A 9,580-nucleotide genomic window follows, 5' to 3' on the forward strand; every position below is an offset into this window, starting at 1 on the left:
TTGGAATACAATCGACTAAATCACCAAGGTAATGTTTAGTTTGTGGTCCGAAGTTTGAAATTTATATTTTAATATTGTCTCTTATTTAATAATGATGTAATTGATGCTTGTGAAGGTCATCAAGGCATCAATGACCAACTTCCTAGAGGAATAAAAATTTATCCTACTCAATTTAGTAGGTTACCATACTACAAGGATCTCTCAATCATAAATTTATTTGATGCTATGCATTTTGGAAAGAATGTAACATGGACACTATGAAAAATATTGGATGGAATGCATGATATAAAAAAAATTTCCAAAATTTGTAATGACATTCATGAATCTAATCATGCACTCAAAAATTTCATTAAATCGAATAATAATGGAGACTGCATAAATAAAAGTGTCCTTTGATTATTAATGGAGCAATAAAGTGATGCATTAAAAGAAGTCATAAAATAAAAACAAAATTTTCTACAAGATTTTTTGTAACTATAAGCAATCTTGTATCAAAGAAATTTGATTTTGGGCCAGGGTTGAAACCTTCAGCAAGGTAAGTCATGATCCCTATTTATAGTATAGTTGTAAAATTGCATGTACTACCTATTTTATTATTTCATAATATATTGAAAATATCATTTTTTAATGATTGCAATATGTCCTACCTCTATCCCTCCCACACCAATTTGACAACAGTATTAAACAAATTATATATTATTTTGGAAGATACATGAGGTTAGAAGTGTTATTTCTTAGATTTGTTGTGCATATATTATATTTATGACTTGCTTTACTTTTTATGTAATCTGTTGTATATTTTTATTTGAAATCTCTTTTATATGTTCTTGCATTTTGAATCTCTCTTAGGTGGTTATCATCTAAAAAAATTGATAAAAAAGATATAAAATATTGGAAGACAAAAAAATTCATAGCTTATGTGTGAAATGCAAAAGTGTCTACCTTCAACTTTTTTCAATGCTCAAGAACACTACCTCATACATCAAGTTGAGGAGATTGAATTATGTAGACTTGTGCAAACTAGGTCAATGTGGATGGTTGAGAGGAACTTGAAATTTATGATGGGCTTGGTTCAACAAAGATCACATCCTGAGTGATCTATGGTAGAGGATATATGGTATACCAGACCATGGTGTACATTAGTGAATATCTTTCCAAGTTTTCATCAAAGATCCACGTAGATCGCATTTGGGATCCCAACTCCATTAACAAATTTAAAGAGGAGTACTTGATGGAGAAAGGTGGATTGAGGAAAGTGAGAGGTAATTATGAGATGTTAATGTAGTTAATTAATTCTTATCCATCATTAATATAAATTGTTTCTAACTAGTCTAGTTGTTTTCTTTATAGTTGGTCGTGAGTAGGATGTACTACATTTGTATATTTCAAACAATATTTATTGGATGACAATATGAATTCAATAGTATCAAGAAAATAGCTACTCATTAACATGGGGTGGTGTTACATTGTTGGTTAAATAAGCTCATCATAATGAAGATCTCAATGTTACGCCAATGGTACTTGATCTAGCATATGGCTTAGTAAATAGAAAGGTGTGTAGAAGATTACAATCATGACCCATAAGTTTAATATCAACTCATAGATTGATACAAATAATATTGACATGTTTGAAATCAAACACCACAAAGCTATGCACTACTATGGCCATAAATTTCGCATAAAATTAGACGAAACGAAGAAAATTTGTGATTCTGGGATAAGTGCAGCACCAATATTTTGTCTAGAAATGACATACATCCTCAACAATATAGAAATTAGTACTATGGAATTTTGGATGATATACTTGAGTGCGACTTTAATTCATTCAAATTAGTTCTATTAGTCATCAAATGGTATAGGCTGCAATTGAATTGAAATGATCCTAATAAGACTGTTATTGAACATGATAGTGGATTTGCAATGATTAATACAAGGTCATTTGAGCTAGTTGGAGATGAACCCTATGTTCTTCTAAGCCAATGTGAGCAAATATTTTACTTTGGCATTCCACATAAATCAGGTTGGTCATTTGTTGTTAGACATGATTCAAGAGGAAGGTTGATAAAGTATAATGTGATGGAAGAAGAAGATACTGAAGAATCAGAAGACAAAGTAAATGATGATCACAAATGACTGTTACACAATGATGATGATAATGAAGAAGTAGATGATGATTTTGATGATGCCGAAAATGATGGTGATGATGATCATGATGAAAATCATGATCATGTTGATGAAGACAGTGATGATCAAGGAGACAATGGTGGTGATGATCAAGGAGATAATGGTCATGATAATGGTGATGAAGATAATGATGATGACAATGAAGATGGTGGTGGTGATGACAATGATCAAAGTGACAAGTACGATGATGGTGATGATAATGATGACATGGATGAAGATTATTATCAATGACATGATCAATGAAATATCTATCGACATATGATCAATGTCAAGTATGATGATGTCATGATTTATTTATCAAAATTTGTTTGACTTGTATGTTTTTATAATTAAGTTATTATGTGTTGAACTCTACTGGCATGGAGTATATATAATGATATTGCATAGCTACCACACATAAAGTAGAGGTAAGGAATTAAAAAATATACAATAATTTTGATGAATGCATCATGTAATTTTTGTCTTCTAAGTAATTTGTAGTATATGGAGTATTGTAATTAGACAACTTTTTATTGATTATAATATGGATGAATTTGAGTGAGGTGACCAAATTTTTCTTTCAAAACCACATGTGGAAATATAAACATTAAGTAAAACATGTCCAATATTTTTGTACATATACATATTAATTAGACCAAATTTTTGGCTAACTTAAGATAAATGGTTTACATATGCAGACTATTCAACACCTTTGACCAAGATCTTGTATAGTCACCTAGATCGACAGGTATAAGTCAATAGGCCCTATGGATACAATTTCTTTTATTTTCATATCTTCTCTTTACTATCAACATCAACTTTAGTCCTAGTATGTCTCTCATTTTATGAATTGTAGGTGTAACCAAATAGGTATTTGTTTGATTAGTCTTCCTCGAGTGAGAAAAATGCAAGAATAGAAGACAAAAGTGAGACATCTAGTAGGTCTAACATAGGGAGATCAATTAGAGGTCAAAAGATTAGAAGAAAATTCAATAAACAAATGCATTTTTTATCTTGTGGAGGGGGGTCATGTTCTTATGATAATGAGAGTGAAGGTGATAGGAAGGTTCCCTTAAGGCACATACATTTTCAAAAAGAATGGGTACCCAAGGAACTACCTCCAGTTAACACTAATTTGTCTATTAACGAAAGGATATATCACGTAGCTCCATCTTCATTAAATGGTTTGGGCATATTTTCCATGGATGACATAAAGGTCAATTACAATAAATTTATTGAATTGATGGAGTGTGTAGGACCTTGTTACAATAACAACAATTCAATGCAGATCATGCAATATAAAAAAAGTATGTGTAGGTATGCATTATCACCAAATTATATAAAATTCAAAGAAAATGATCAAAGTTAGAGGCTCAATATGTATATTGATGGAAGGCCAAAAGCAACAAGGAATATTGCAGGATTTATAAATAGTTATTGCCTTGTGTCAACTAATAAGTGGTCAAATCATGAGGCACACAAAGGAAATCATATTTTTGTATGTTTGATAAAATCAATAAGTTTAGAGGAAGAGCTTCTGATAGATTACAATTTGAATCATGTAGATACAAAAAAATTCCCTATCACGGGACTAGTAAGTATAACATTTAAACTAATTGCCTCCAATTAATATTGACTCCAATATACAATCTACTATTTTATTAATAATTTTTTTTGGTAAGTCTATTAATTTTATCTCGTTATTGATTGCTAAGAATTACTAATCTTTTTCATAGGGTGACATAGATACACTACAACACATAGGTGAGGATGTACCAACTCACACACCTTCTTTAGCAAAGGTGAACCTTAATTATTGTAATTGTACAAATTATATAGAAACAAATGTCATATTATTATGCTCTTTCCTTTATGGATTTGGAGTTATTTCGATAGAATTTTACTAATATTGATGTCACAACTTGATACTTATTGATAGCGAAAAGAAAAAATTACAGCAGATCAAATTCGATTTGAAACACAGGCATCATTTCTAGATGGCATCGCCTGTAGTGCTGACCTCGTATTCATGGTACACAAACTCATACAAAAATATAGTGATTAAATTCTTAACATTATCCTCAAGAGAAACCTAACTGATGAGACAAAGGCACTAAAAGAAGAATTGATACTTAGAGTCAATTCTTTGAAGGTAAGCAATAATTAATCTTAAGCAATCATAAAATTTAAATAGATGTTTATATTTTATAGTATCTTATGGATCATGATCTAAAATATTAGGTGATCTTCTATAGGATTTTTTCATATCTACAAGACCGCATGGTCAATATGGTGAGGGTTATAGTGCACAACCTTCATGTAAGTAAGACTTTCTCTTTACATCATTGCTGAAAATTATAGTATTATTACACCATTTAGTTTATTTAAAGCAGATTCAGTGCTATTCCATACTTGGGTCTCTGTTTGAACTAGTTTAGGTTGTTCTTGATGATGAAAGGTGAGTGTTATGACCACCGAGTGTAACTAAGAACTTATTTATTGTTAACAAATCCATTTGTAAGTTGTAGATCATATCAAGTATAAGATTTATAGTTTGAAATGCAGCTTCACATTATATGATCAAAATTTACCTGAATGTGGCTTTTATGTGATATACAATTCCATATTAGAATTACCCCATAACCCACATGTCCCAAGATTGAAACCTGGCTCTAATACTTGATTGTTATCAATAAAGGATTCAGTAATTCTATTATGCTTTTTAAGGTTTTCTTTAACCTGTTTTTCCAACCAAACCCATGTTGATGCCCAAGTTGTATTTTTCCATGTGGTCCTGGCTATTTTCTTGCAATTATCTATTGCACTTAAAGAAGCTCCATTCTCAGCAACATTTTAGGCAATAGCTAACATAATTAAGTTAAAAGATGTTTAATTACTTAACACTTCCTTGCTGCCCCTTGCAGCATTTGAAGGGGCATTTGTTATGTTCCATATGGTTGCACCTAATTCATCCATCAATAGTTTTGATCTTCATTATGGTGTGTAATGTCATGTATTAGAATAATTATTATTTGGTGATAATTATCTTGAAAAAATTCACTTTTAGAGATTTCCTTCTATCAATTATTACATAGCGATGAATGGTAACTTCTAAACATTCAAGTTTGATAAGTTAAATAATAATATTATACAAGGGGCATGTATATGGGTCTGATTTTGTAATTAGATATATGCCAACTCGGTATATATATTCAATCCATGTATTCAACATTACTAAAAATTATAGTATTATTACACTTTCTCTTTAATTAATACTTTCTTGTATTCCTATGAGAAGAAAGAATGCAATAGTTGTACACATTGTGAAACAATATGAGCAATAATAGAAGATTGTGGCCCTACTAATGCAACATTATTTTGTTTCATCAACATTATAACTCTTCACTTTTATTTTTGGATGCTGCTATCTAGTATCTCATTTGATCTTTATCCATTGCAAATGTTTTTGCTAACAATGTATTCTTCATCTCATGATGAAGTATGGACACCTCCTTCGGTCATCACTCTAATATTTTCAAGTGCATTGTTGGCAACAAGGAGCTTGCAAACATCTTTGACTATGCCAAGTACAACTAGTAAAACATTGTTTTGCTATATTTTGTAATGTGCTAATCATGCATTATTTAGTTTATTGGCTGTATTTTATACTCATCGACCTATTTTGTGCACTAATAAATAGACCTTCAGTTGATAGAACAATAGAGACCAGTACTACTGAAGCTTAACCATTTCCTGGAGCAACCCATGTGACTAGTACTGGTTCTTTTGTGGGGACATTGTTTCTGAACAAGAAAACTATGTTTCCATTAAAATAACAAAAGCTTCCGGTATTGGAAATATAAGAGGAGTAACTGAGAGGGAAGGGGTGAATCAATTATTATTAAATAAAATCCCATATCCCTTAGATGTCAGTACAAAAATATAATCTGAAGACTGAATATTGTTGAAGCTCAGTAAACTTACATAAAATGTTGTAACTCAATAAGTACTAATTATACTTGGTAAATGCTTAAAATGAAAACTTTAGATATAAACTAAGATTATCCTTACTTTAACTTAGTTGCAAACACATTAAAAAAATAGCATGAACACATTTGACACTAGGATTTAATGTGGAAACCCAATTTGGGAAAAATCACCAATTGCAACTAGTTATTGTTTTCACTCTTCTGAAGTGAGCCCTATTAGGAGCCAATCTTGTTAAAAGTTACAAAACACAATGTTAAATGTGACCCTATTAAATGATTTAATCACCCTATTAGGAGTGGCCTTGTTAGAGGTCTTGAGACAATTTAATAGAACTGGCACCTTGTTAGAGGATTTAAAAATATGTGTTAAGCCAACTCTATTAAGAGATTTAGATCACTACTACAATGGTTAGAGAGTAACAATGAGATGACCTAATTTGAATGCAATTGAATTGTTGATTACAGATCTCTGTCCAGGCTTGTACTTGATCATTCCCAATGGAATATAGCTTTTTTTCTCCACAAGGATATTCTTCTTATCCTTAAAATTCACTTCTTCTCTTCATCTTCAATACATTCATAACATCTTCATACATTTACACTTTCAAATTCTTAACTTGACCTTGTACTTATATCTTTCATTTTGTTAAGTTGGCTCAAATACAACTTAGAATAATTAATATTCATCACCTTGATTGGCTAGAACCAAAAGATAAATCAATTGAGCTTAATATTCTCAAATAAGAAAATCCTTTGTTAGCCAACCCAACTCAATAGAAACTAACTTAGAAGCAATTTCTTGTGTTAACCAATAGAGGCTTGGTTAACACTGCAAACTTGCAAAGATCCTTTGGCAATCGAGTGAGTTTGGTTAGTACTAGTTCCATCCAAGTTTCCTTTATTAACCAAGTGAGCTTAGTTAACACTCATCTTCTACACACTTCCATTCGATGCCCAAGTGAACTCAATAGACATTGCCTTCTGAACTAAGCAATCGCAAGAATGCTCAGTAGACATAGAAAACTGTCTTCACTGCCTAAGTGAGCTTGACATATACTGACTAATAATGATATGGCATTTGTGTAACATCAAAGACAATACACAATTAATTAATTTTATCCAACAATCTCCCTCTTTGGCATTGATGGTAAAACAACATGTCATAACACAATGAAATTTTGGGTTTATTCTTGAGAACTGCATCATGCTTCCTAGGACAAAAGAATTCAAGTTCCTTTGAATTAGCTTCTTTTGAAACTTCCAATTGTATGAAGGAAATAATGGTATCACAATGAACTCTATTAGTATGAGCTTCCTTTCACTGGATTCTTCCTCTATTTGCAACAACTTCTACCAAGTTCATTCACAGAAGTTTGTCCCTCTTACAAAAAAACTTCTTCTTTAGAATGACAAAAATTTCTATAAGATATGATAGTAAACTTCTCCCTTTTTGAAAACACATTCCAAAGACAACAACTCTGTTAATATCAATGTACCTTAAGTACTAATTCATTTGCAGTATGCCCTTATCAATTCTACACCAACTGATTGATCTTCAACTTAGCTCTTGTTGATGCATCACTAAAAAAATTTTAGTGAACTTCAAATAGGGGAATGACCCCTATCTTACCTCTTAGATATAAAAATGCATCCTTAGGCAATGGCTTGGTGAATATGTTCGAAATCTATTCTTTTGTATTTACATATTCCAATGTAACTTCTTTATCCTGCACCAACTCTCTTAAGAAGTGATATTTTATAGCAATGTGCTTTTTTTTGGTATGCATCATTGGATTCTTTGATATATTTATTGCACTTGTGTTATTATAGTATATGACTATTGGATCCTTGATCTCTATCTTTATTCCTTCCAACAATTTTTTGAACCAAACAATGTTAGAACAATTAACTGTTGTTGCCACATATTCTGTCTCTGGTGTGGATTGAGAGATGCAATTTTGTTTCTTGCTTGTCCAAGACACTAGTCTTTTACCAAGAAATAATGCTCCACCATTAGTATTTTTTCTATTCATCAAGACTTCCTACCCAATTAGCATCAGTAGATACTTTCAAGTCCAAATTGTCTCCAAGTTTATACCATAAGCAATAGTCTTTAGTACCTTTCAGATATGTCATGATTCTCTTGATTGCCATCATGTGATTTTCTCTAAGATTTGTTGAGAATCTTGCCACCATTCCAATTGTTAGAGAAATATCAAGCCTTGTATGTACCACATATTGCAAATTTTCAATCATTGATCTATATGTGGTCTAATCTACTTCTTTGGAATCATCATATTTGGAGAGCTTAGGTCCAGTAGACATAGGGGTTCCAACTGGTCTTGAATCTTCCATTCCAAACTTCTTCAGTGTCTCCTTGATATACTTAGATTCAGTGATGTAGATGCCATTTTTATTTTGTTGTATCTGTAATCCAACAAAGAATTTTATCTCACCAAACATGGAAATCTCAAATTCTTTACTCAATTCTTCTGAAAATGCTTTGCACAAGTCATCATTTCCTATGAATAGAGTATCATAAACAAATATTTCTGCCAACACAATCTTCTTGTATGTTCCTTCCTTGATATATAGACTACTATTATCATTTGTTCTTTGAAAGCCAGTCTGTACCAAGTAATTATGAAGTCTTTATTATCAAGCTCTAGGAGCTTGCTTGAGACCATATAATGCTTTGTGTAACTTGCAAACCATGTCTCTTTTGCTAGGATCTACAAAACCTTATGGTTGTTCAATGTAGACTTCATCATCAAGAATTTCATTCAAGAATGCTAATTTAACATCCATATATCATTTTTTCTAACATGAGAGATAAGTGTCATTTTATCTTCTTCATCATCATATTCATTTTTCACAGCAATATATACCATTGCATCTTCACTATTATTAGAATCTTTATCTATAAAACAAGATTTCTTACCTTTGTCCTTATAGTTCTTTTAGTTCTTGGAATCCTTCTTGCCTTTAACAAGGTCACACCTAATAGTGTGTTTTGTAACCTTTAACAAGGTTGGCTCCTAATAGGGCTCACTTTAGAAGAGTGAAAATAGTAACTAGTTGCAATTGGTGGTTTTTTCCAAATTTGGTTTTCATGTTAAATCCTGGTGTTAAATATGTTCATGCTATTTTTCTTTATGTGTTTTGCAACTAAGTTAAAATAAGGATAATCTCAGTTAACATCTAAATTTTGCATGTTAAGCATTTACCAAGTATAATCAGTACTTACCGAGTTACAATATTTTATGTATGTTTACCGAGCTTCAGCAGTATTCAATCTTCAGATTATATTTTTGTATTGACATCTAAGGGATTTGGGATCTATTTTAGTAGTAACTGATTCACCCCTCCCCTCTAATTTATTTCTCTTATATTTCCAACATCTAGGTGCTCTAAGATTGTTATTATTT

The sequence above is a fragment of the Cupressus sempervirens genome, chromosome 4, assembly GCF_028749045.1.
Source record: "Cupressus sempervirens isolate cs-2001-9-10 chromosome 4, ASM2874904v1, whole genome shotgun sequence".
Lineage (NCBI taxonomy): Eukaryota > Viridiplantae > Streptophyta > Pinopsida > Cupressales > Cupressaceae > Cupressus > Cupressus sempervirens.